The sequence below is a fragment of the Lygodium microphyllum genome, chromosome 16 (assembly GCF_053477565.2).
Source record: "Lygodium microphyllum isolate KBCC chromosome 16, Lygodium_microphyllum_v1.1.10, whole genome shotgun sequence".
Lineage (NCBI taxonomy): Eukaryota > Viridiplantae > Streptophyta > Polypodiopsida > Schizaeales > Lygodiaceae > Lygodium > Lygodium microphyllum.
In genome coordinates this window covers 37,396,096-37,405,968 of record NC_141150.1, presented here as the reverse complement: position 1 = coordinate 37,405,968, position 9,873 = coordinate 37,396,096, and positions in this window count along the sequence as shown.

Sequence of the window (9,873 nt, the reverse complement as noted above, 5' to 3'; positions counted from 1 at the left end):
AGCAATAAAAATGTACTAAAACACAAAAAACAAGGATGAGCTAAGGCTATACCTCATGCATTAACCTTTCCAAACATGTATGGACATTAATAATACTTTTCCTTAATTATTTGTCACAAAAACCTAAATTTTCCTTTTTTTCCATTTTTTCATATTAATTTATCAAGAAAATAGAGCATTTACTCATTTTTTTGATTATGACAACTAAAAATTACTCATTTTTCACATTTCATCCCTCATGTATCATTTTTATGAAACTCGAAATGCCAAAAAATCCCATTTTCTTTGTAAAATGCATGTTTTTCGAGTTTTAAAAATTATTTTTATCATTATGGCATAATATATTTTGATTTTTCTTACATAGAATCGTCAAACATACAACAAAAAACATTTTGATCAATTTTCATCAAATATGAATATCATTTGGCCCACCAAACCAAAAAAAGAAGCATTTTTCCTTTATAAAAGAGTGTTACCAGGTTTTTTATGGTTGTGGGTTTCTAAAACCAGATTTGGTACAGCAAAACACTCCACTGTTAATGCTTAGCCCATCTCTAATCATCCATTTGCAACCCCAAGACAACTTAAAAGATGCCGAACAAGCATACACCACCCGAGCTTCATCTCCCTTCACACGCAGGAACTTTCCCTTGCAGGAGTGAGAGGGAGGAGAGAGAAATACTAGATTTACAACAGACCATCCAGGCAACCATTAGAGGAGCCAAGGGCGGCGATAGGGAGTGAAGAAGTAGTGTAGATCCCTCATGCAATTGGTTGGGGGGGGGGGGGGGAAATCGATTTTTGGGGGGTGCACCAAAGGTTACTCCCTTTCAAATCTTATTTTGGGCCCCCTTTACACCAATTTTGGCAATTTTCCTGGTCTTTGGCCATCCGACATTTGAGTCAAGATCCAAAAAATCCTTTGCATCTGTCTCAAAGTCTAGCATTGCCTGGTAGTTGCTTTGACTTGCCCATGCACTCGGAAAAATTACTAAAAATCTGGAACTGATGCTCGTGCGACCTTCAAGGCACTTTTGAAAACCATCTTTTGCTTGATGCTTAAAATCGGCCTGGATGCATCCGCCGCCTTCAACAGGATTAAAATTTCCCTTGAAATTTGGATTTTTTTGTAATTTTTCGACACATCTCATGCTCAAAAATCAACTCTCATTGGCGACCACGGGATAGGGCAACTGAGCCTGTCGAATCCCACGAAGAAATATGCACATCAACACAATCACGAAGAGTATCAAGCTTATACATAAAATACTCAACAAAACACATCATAGCTCTCACCCTACCACCTATCAAAACCAAGGCATGAAATCCACAAGGAGTAGGCCCAGCATAATCTAACCGAAAGCCCAAAGCTAGTTACTAACCAACTGCTCCAACATGGCCAATTCATGAAACCTTCTTAAGCCAACAAATTTTCTCAAGGTGATGAGGTCAAAAAGTCAGCTTTAGTTCTTTACATGGATAACATTGTACATCTAACCAAGATTAGATAAAGCACCATTCCAAGTCTATTCATAAATCACACTTTTGGCTTGTAGGGGCTAAAATCTTGTCCAACGTACAATTTTCAAAGATATAATTCTATAATAGTGATGAGAATACATCTCACACAATATAATTATCAAAGATATCACATATAAAATTAAATTACACCAATCAAAATACATCACATAGAGAAAAAATGAATGTTTGTGAAATAGGAATAGAGTTTGATTCTGGTTATGGCATGTAGGCTTTTGGATGATTTGTGCCTATGTGGTTTCAAAAGCATGCCTCAATAACTTCAATATTATAGTGTTAGGAGGTGAAAATGGATCCCATAGAGTTTCATGGGCTAATGGAGCCCTAAAAGGCACTAGTAGATAGCTAAGGCATATATTTCTCATTTGAACCTTTAGCAGCTTGTCGAGACCTCTTGCTAGTTGTAGATACTTCCACTATGCATTATCAAGCCACAAGTGGTTGAACAAAACAAACAGGGGGACTTGTTTCTGGATAAACAAAGAAGGAATAGATTATGGTGGGCCCATGAGAACCATGAGTAGGGGCTGTTATTGCCTTTCAAGGGAGGCAAATGATATTCTTGACATGTATCAAGATGAAGACCATGATGAAGAAGGTGATCAAACTGTGAAACGAGGCTGATTTAAACAGAACTAGTGATTGCAACAAATAATCAACAGAAGGGTGGACAATTTCTTTTGAAAGTAAGACAAAGGGAGTGTTACAGCAAACTGAGCCTAGGATTTTCATGCATTGTACAACCTCACATGTTGGGTATGCATTTCTACCATAAGGTTGTTTACACCATCATCCACAAGTAGAGAGCAAGCACAATGTAAGCATAAAGATGATAAGAATATCATAATGGAAATCAGAGGCCACTATTGTATTTCCATGTCTACATGCCATAATTGTAATACTATTGAAATCCAAGATGGCTACTTCTCCAGAATAAATGATGGCTAATTTGTAATGTGTCAATATATGAAGAGGGATGCTCTTTTGAGGCACATAATGTGGAGGTTCAAAGCTTCTTCACAAAACAAGGCACTTGACTCATGAGATTGGCATGAGGGTGACAATGCAAGTGTGGAAAACTTGAAATTTAGATGTGGAAGTTTGTTAGGATGGCTGTGAAAATGGAGATTGACTCAAACAAGAAGGAGAGAAGTAAAGGGAGAGTTGCAAAAGCACGCCAAAAGCTTAGGGAGTTCACATGGAAAACTTATAAAATCACGTAAGTATATGGGAGGGGGGGTTTTCCCAAAATTACATAAGCATATACATTAGGGACATGCCCCCATATTAACTCCCCCTTTAGTGGCTAATATACGTAAGTACAAGGGAGGGGGTTTTTTCCCAAAATTACATAATCATATACATTAGGGACATGCCCCCATATTAAGGCTAATATTTGCCAATTGGCTAAAACTTTATATGTGTGCCAATATATTAAGGTTGTCCCCCCACTAAGAAATTTTCATTGGACCATTTGTGAACCTTGGCTTGGATCTTATCCTTAAACCATCCAAAACTCTAGTAAAGCAAGGAAACAAATATAGATGGCATGTTGTAGCATGGGAATAGGTCATAGTTGAGACGTCAAAAGGAGGACTTGGAATTGACGAAAGAAAAAGAGGGATCTCATTTATGTTTCAACTGCTTAAGAGGTTGGATCCACAACAACTATGGGCTATCATTGTCAGCAAATTGTGTGGATAAGCCCAACATCTTGGGATATTGTAATAGCTAAAGCACTTGCAATTAAGATTATTGCCTTAGAACTTGCCAAACAATTGGTTGTAGAAATCAATACTACGATTTGCATTGCTCTTTGACTATTTACAATTAATTACTAAGATTTTCTTAGTGCAATCAATCTTATTGTTGAATCCATATAGACTGATTGGATTTGAAGGTGCAACATAGAGTAACCAAGGGGCTTCATATGCCATAAAGATAACATTTGGTCTCTTGATTCTATAGAAACGATAAAAACATTGTGCAAGAAAAGACCAAATGTGTAGATGCATTCATGAAAGTGTATATGATAGTTTTTCAAAGCTCTATAGGGTGTGGTGATTAGTGTGAGCAAAAGAAAGCTTGTTTACGTAGATTCCCTTTGATTCCCTTCTCTTCAGAAGAACTTGTTAGGTTTGGGAACCTCAAGCTCTAACCATTTAGGAATGGAGATTGGTGTCAATTTTGTTGATTGTTTAGTTGGTTATATAATAAGGAGATAGTAAAGATATTGCACCTTTCTCAAAACCTCAAGATCTATCTATACTTTCTATAACTCCACTAGAGGATAAAACCCCTATTGTTTCATACACATGCTTCCTTACATATCCCAAAGCAAACTCCCTAAGATTTAGTTGGGCAAAGCTACACCTAAAGGGATTCTCACATGTATTGCTTTCTATCCCATTTCAAAAAAGGCCACGCCCATAAATAAGCAACAATAAGATGTTAGAAGTAACCTAGTTTACTTTGTATAGTCTAGTTGCCCATTGGATGTGCTCTATGTGCCATAGAGTTTCTGACACATATAGGAATATTCTATGTGTATGGGGTACAAATCCAACTAGAGTGAGAGAGCATGATTCATTGAGAACATCAAGTTTAAGATGGCATAATGGATGAATCTCCCATGTAAGAATCCATGCTATTGCAAATGTATCACAAAACCAAGGATGAACGTAATTCTATTTGCTATTACTTTGGTCATGATTTTATATACCATATTAAGCATCCTAAGAGGTTTCCCACTAGTGAACTAACTCCATCAAAAGAATTGATATTTAACTTCATAAGACATTTGTTAAGATCCTTTAGAAACTCTCCTCCAATTCTTATTTTATGTAGTATGCATAAATCCTTGGGGCAAACTTTCCAAAGGGATTGATACAGTTCAACTAGAATGCCATCAATGCCAATGGGTTTGACATCTACAAGTGAATAAACACATATCCAAAAATACAAAAAACTTGAAATCCACAAGTGACTTGATGTTGTTAGTATAAGAGTTCCAACATCTCAGGGATCGATTTTCTCCAATTCCATGAGATACAAACCCTCCTCTCAACTTTGAGAACTAATCCATTAGATACAATAGTTGATGAGACTTAGAGGGTTTTTACCAACACTTCAATGAGAAGACCCAACCCCCAATCCACTTAGAGATAGAGGCCTCAAACCTTGACCCAAACTGGACATTTGATTTGCAAGACCTCCTTTGGATTGAAGTTTTCCACCACGAGAGTGAATACAATAGATTATCTTTGTATACCACCACCGACCCCAGTACAAGATCTCTCTCACAACAACCAAAAGAAGAAGCTAAAATTCCAAGGATATTACAAATTAATCACTCTTTGATTTAGGATACGTTTGCCTAACTAAGGTTCCAACACTTGTAAGGTTAGTTTTAAAAATCCTTTTATAACAAAATCAGGGCCTCAACATGTGAAAAAAATTTGTGTCTCTTCTTTCTCAATCCCCCCTTATGTCTCTGCACCATCGCAAAAGACAGAAATTTATGACTCTTCTTTCTCAATCCTCAATGCCATGGTGGGAAACTATCAAGACATGGACACTATCTACTTTGCATGGTGACAGCTACCGCAGCCGGTTTCGATGATGATTCCCAACCAAGCCAGTTGCAATGCTGCCTTCATTGGTGCATAAGCCTCTACCTTTGCATATAGTTGAGAATTGAGGGGAAGAGGTGGAATGAAAATACTTGTGCACAATGGAATGCTTGAGATGATAGGCCTCACTATTTATCTATGTATCGATGTTGGATTGTTACTCCCAAGAAAATAGAATTGCCATTTTGGATGAATTTGTACTTGCAGATTTTAAAGTAATCAGACAAATATGGCATTGTGACAAACTAGGCAAAAAAGCACATGTACAATATGTGCATGATTATGGAAAGATACCCAGTAGAGCCTAGAGAAAGTGAAACATACTTGAATGTGAGCTCCTTTTGTATAAATGTGAGTATAAATTTTACTATTTCCTCTATGTTGGAGTACATAAGAGAATAGAATGTATTTCTCTTTTCATTTTGATCGAATCAAAAGAAGAGGACCACTAGTGACAGGATAGATTTAAAAATGTATTGCTTAACTTATTACATTGGAGTTGATCTGTTTGCAGAGGTGTTGATGCCTATTTATATGAATAGTAGTGGACTATGAAAGAAAGTGACTTGATCAATCATAAACAAAAAAAGATTTTGTTTACTAGCTTAATCTAGACTAGAATACTTTGAAGATCTTCCCCTTTCAAGTGATGACAGGTCTATTTTCATTCATGATTCCTATAATATGTGGATTATAGAATCTACCATGGGCTTTGGCCAAAGATTGGAGCAGCACTAAGAGCTTTTTGAATAGTTGTAAGTAGGGGTCCTATCTTCTTACCTACCCATCAAAGCTCTAAACCTGTAAAGAGGTTGATTCATTGTATTGATCTGAGTAATTGTATTATTTGTAGTGTGAGTTACTATAATTTTATTGATGCCTCATGTTTATCACATTTAGTTTTATTCGTGTTATATGATGTTATTTGAATTTGACTAATCGTTGATCTCAGTGTTGTCTCATTGTTAAGCATTGAGGAGAAGGGGCATGGATTGGTATATCCATGTAAGTACTGAAATATTGTTTGGTTTTGCTAATATTTTTATGCACCGAATCTTGGAGATAGCTAGCATGTGTTTGGCAAATCCAATGGCACTTTTCAATTGAGATGACATAGAAAAGAAATATTATGACATTTGCATTTGTATTTTATCATATTTTGATAGTATATTAGCATGTGCATATTCCCAAAGTGAAGTAGGGTCTGTCCCTTCATGAAAAATCACAAATCTAATAGTTGACTGTAAAAAATGCATTGCCATCATCATCAGTACATTTAACCATGCATAATACTTGTCATCCAGGGCGAGGAGTGTGCATGGTGCAAAGTTTATCCTCGAGATTATTACAGTACCATGTCACAGGTTGCAAAACATGTACCCTTGAGGCTTGAGTAGTATCCATAATGCCTTCTTAAAACTATAGTATCTATGTTTTCACATGAGCCCTAAAATGTTTTTCCCATGACATTGGTTATTGGTGCCTTCTATACTGAGTGGAAATGATTGTACCTTTCTTTGGAAGGTTACTGAGGTGTTGAACCATATTGTTTGTGTAGGTTGTTCACTATGAAGTTGCAAATGATGTTGAGGTATTTCTACATCGTTCTGAGCAAATAGGTCAAGCTGGCCAAAAAGACACTATGATTCTCATGTGTACTCAGATGCTAAAATCTACACTTGACCTACTTGAGTGTAAACTGAGGTTCAAGTTTGAGAATATAGAACCTCTTGTTGTAGAGGATGTAATAAAATGCTCACTAGAGCATGTAGTTTTTAAGATATAGAATGCAGCTTTTCAGAGTTGAATGACATTTTTCTTCCTATTACTGAGAAATTGTTGTTAGAACAAGGGGGCCATGAGTGCTAGCTGCAGCTTTGGCTCTAATGTGTGGTTGTAATCAGATCCCCACTTCACAGTCTTTAATCTCACATGAACAGGTATCAAGCTTATACTTTGCCTTGAGGCTCAAATCTGATATGGGTTGTGAATTGTACATCTCTATCCAGTTTCATGATGCACATAGTCTAGATTTTGATGCTATTCTTTGTAGTTCTATACCTAATGCATAATTGCTTTTGGTTAGGGATGGATTACACTGAAGATCACTTTTCGATGATAAAATCATGTTACAATTGACAAAGTGACCCATTACCTAGGGCAAGTTTATCTTGCTCCCGCACTTAGTGTTTGCAAAATTTCCTTTGTTGATTGACTGACAGTGAGGTAAGGACCACATTGTCTTGAGGGTACTTTACTATTGTCTGATGTTCTTCGTTTGATATGATCTCATGATGGACAAGTGCAAGGTGCAGTTTTGACTTGCCAGAAACGATTGCTAATGAACTTCTATCAAGAAGATTAGATTCAATAGAAGCTATAAATAAGGTTATTTACTTTTCCTTTTTTGGGTTTAATGTGCCATGATTTTCAAGATGCATTCTTTCCTACTATACATAGCACATGCATGCTAATAAATAAATGCCTTCTTGTCACATGTGAATCTCATGTATGCATAGTAATTATCTTACCCTATTTGTAAAGTTTATATCTACATATATTTGAGCTTAAACTTTGTTGCTTTTTTGGTTGAATATATCTTGGTGTTTAATATGGGTATCAGAAATAACATGCTCTCTGAGAACGAGATGGCTCACCTCAATTTGCAAGATTGACTAACTTGTATAGTTTTGTATTATACTACTTTGTGGAGTACCTATAAATTCCTGTTCGTTGTCATGCTTACCTCAACTTTGGGTATAAGACCCATCTTGTCTTGTAGCTGTGAAGATCATTCGTGACACTTTGATTGAACTTTTTCTCTATATCACAACAATTTTTTTTCGGGTATATTTTCACCTTTGTGGTTCATGTTCTTAACATGGCTCTTGTTTTCAATGCAGCTCCCTAAGATAGTAGAAAATACTTTTGGTGCCAATAGTTTGGCAGCATGTTCTTGTTAGGGGCTGGCGGATTTAATTTATGGTGGTTTCTGTAGAGGTGGTGCTTTTGGTCAAAATATGAGTTTGCAATAGTCTAGTAGGTCCCAAAATGGTTACAGTGCTAGCACTTGGTTTAGTAAACCTCCTACCTATGGTAGTAACATTGATTTCACAAGCAGTAAGCCTTCAAATTATGGGAGCTCACCTTCAAATACTTTTGATAGAAATAACTCCATTGGCTTTGGGCTTGGCATGCCCTCCAGTTTTGGGAGCACAACTTCACATGCTTTTGGTAGCTCAAGTGGCTATGGAAGAAATAATTGGTCAAGCAAGCCTTCAACTAGTTATAGCAACAATTCTAATGTACCAATTACCGGTACTGCACCTAGTACAACTGGCTTTGGGAGCAATAATTGGTCAAGTAGTTTTGCAACCACAGCTTTAACTAGTTTTGGTAGTGTTCCAACAAGTTCTAGGAACACAGGTTCAATTGGTTTTGGCATAGGTTGATGCATAATAGATTGGTAGATGTATCAATGTTGGATTATAGGGAAGCAATGCCCTTCATTGTGTTGCTATGGTGGGTCCATGGTTGGAACAAATTCTCTAGTGCTTTTGACATAGCCAAATGCTATTAGGCATGGAGCTGATAACAATGTAGAATTACACTGCATCTTCCATGCTATCTCCTTGCAATTAGTAGATTAGCCTCGCAGCAAGTTTGACTTTGAGGTTAGAAGTGAGGAAGGCCCAATGAATTTTGTGCTACAAGAAGGACAATTGCTCTTAGATATACTTTCCATCAACAAACTAGAGGCAGAATGTCTCAGTGCATGTCTTGCAACAGTGAAAGCAATATCATTGGGTAGTCCAGTCAACTTTTTTTCTTTCTATTATAAACATTATCATGGATATTATTGTCCTATGGAGTTGTTACAAAGACCAAGAGTGAGTGAGAGAGCATTTATGAGAGTAAGAATGGACTTGTTATGTTGTTGTTGGATTAATAGATGATATCTGCATGTCTCTATATGCATTGGTTTTTGTTGTTGCAATTAGGTACTTTGAGATTTTTTAATTTTAGCTATTGGTAGCAAGGGGAGGACTACATGGAGGATGAGCAAGTCCTAATTTCTAAAGGATCAATGTTCTGACATGGTAAGTTGTGGTCTATTGTACAAGCTTCCTCATATTCTTGTCTAGTGGTGGTTGTAAAATTGTTAAGCTTATGACTCTTTCTTCAAGATTGGAACCAAAACACTTTTCCCATAGTGTGAGACTTTCATATTTCCTTTGAAGATTTTCTGACAATGAAATTGTTATTGACAGGCAGGTGTCAACTTAGTTCATGCTCCAGTCAAGGGATGAAGACATACCGAAGAGAAGCATACATGTTTGTTAGCCAAAAGATCTGAATGCGTATGACTAGTGCCCACTTGAATTGAAGCTCAAAAATTTGAGGATTTTTAATTTTAGATATTGGAAACAAGAAGAGGGCTACATGGAGGACTAAAGGTAATAGTCTATACCTTGCAATACCCTGAGGAAGAGGGTTTGTATATACATTTTGATAACATAAATATTTGCATACAATAGTTTGGCATCTTAGTCTATACCTAGCCCTATTTCTTTCCTTAAAATAATTCTTGAATTTAGTTAGCTTTACAGGTTTCTTTGTTCTATTTTCCTATTTTATGTTATCTGCTTGACCAAATGCATGAGCATTATTCATGTTTGGTATTTGTGGCAATTTGTTGAGT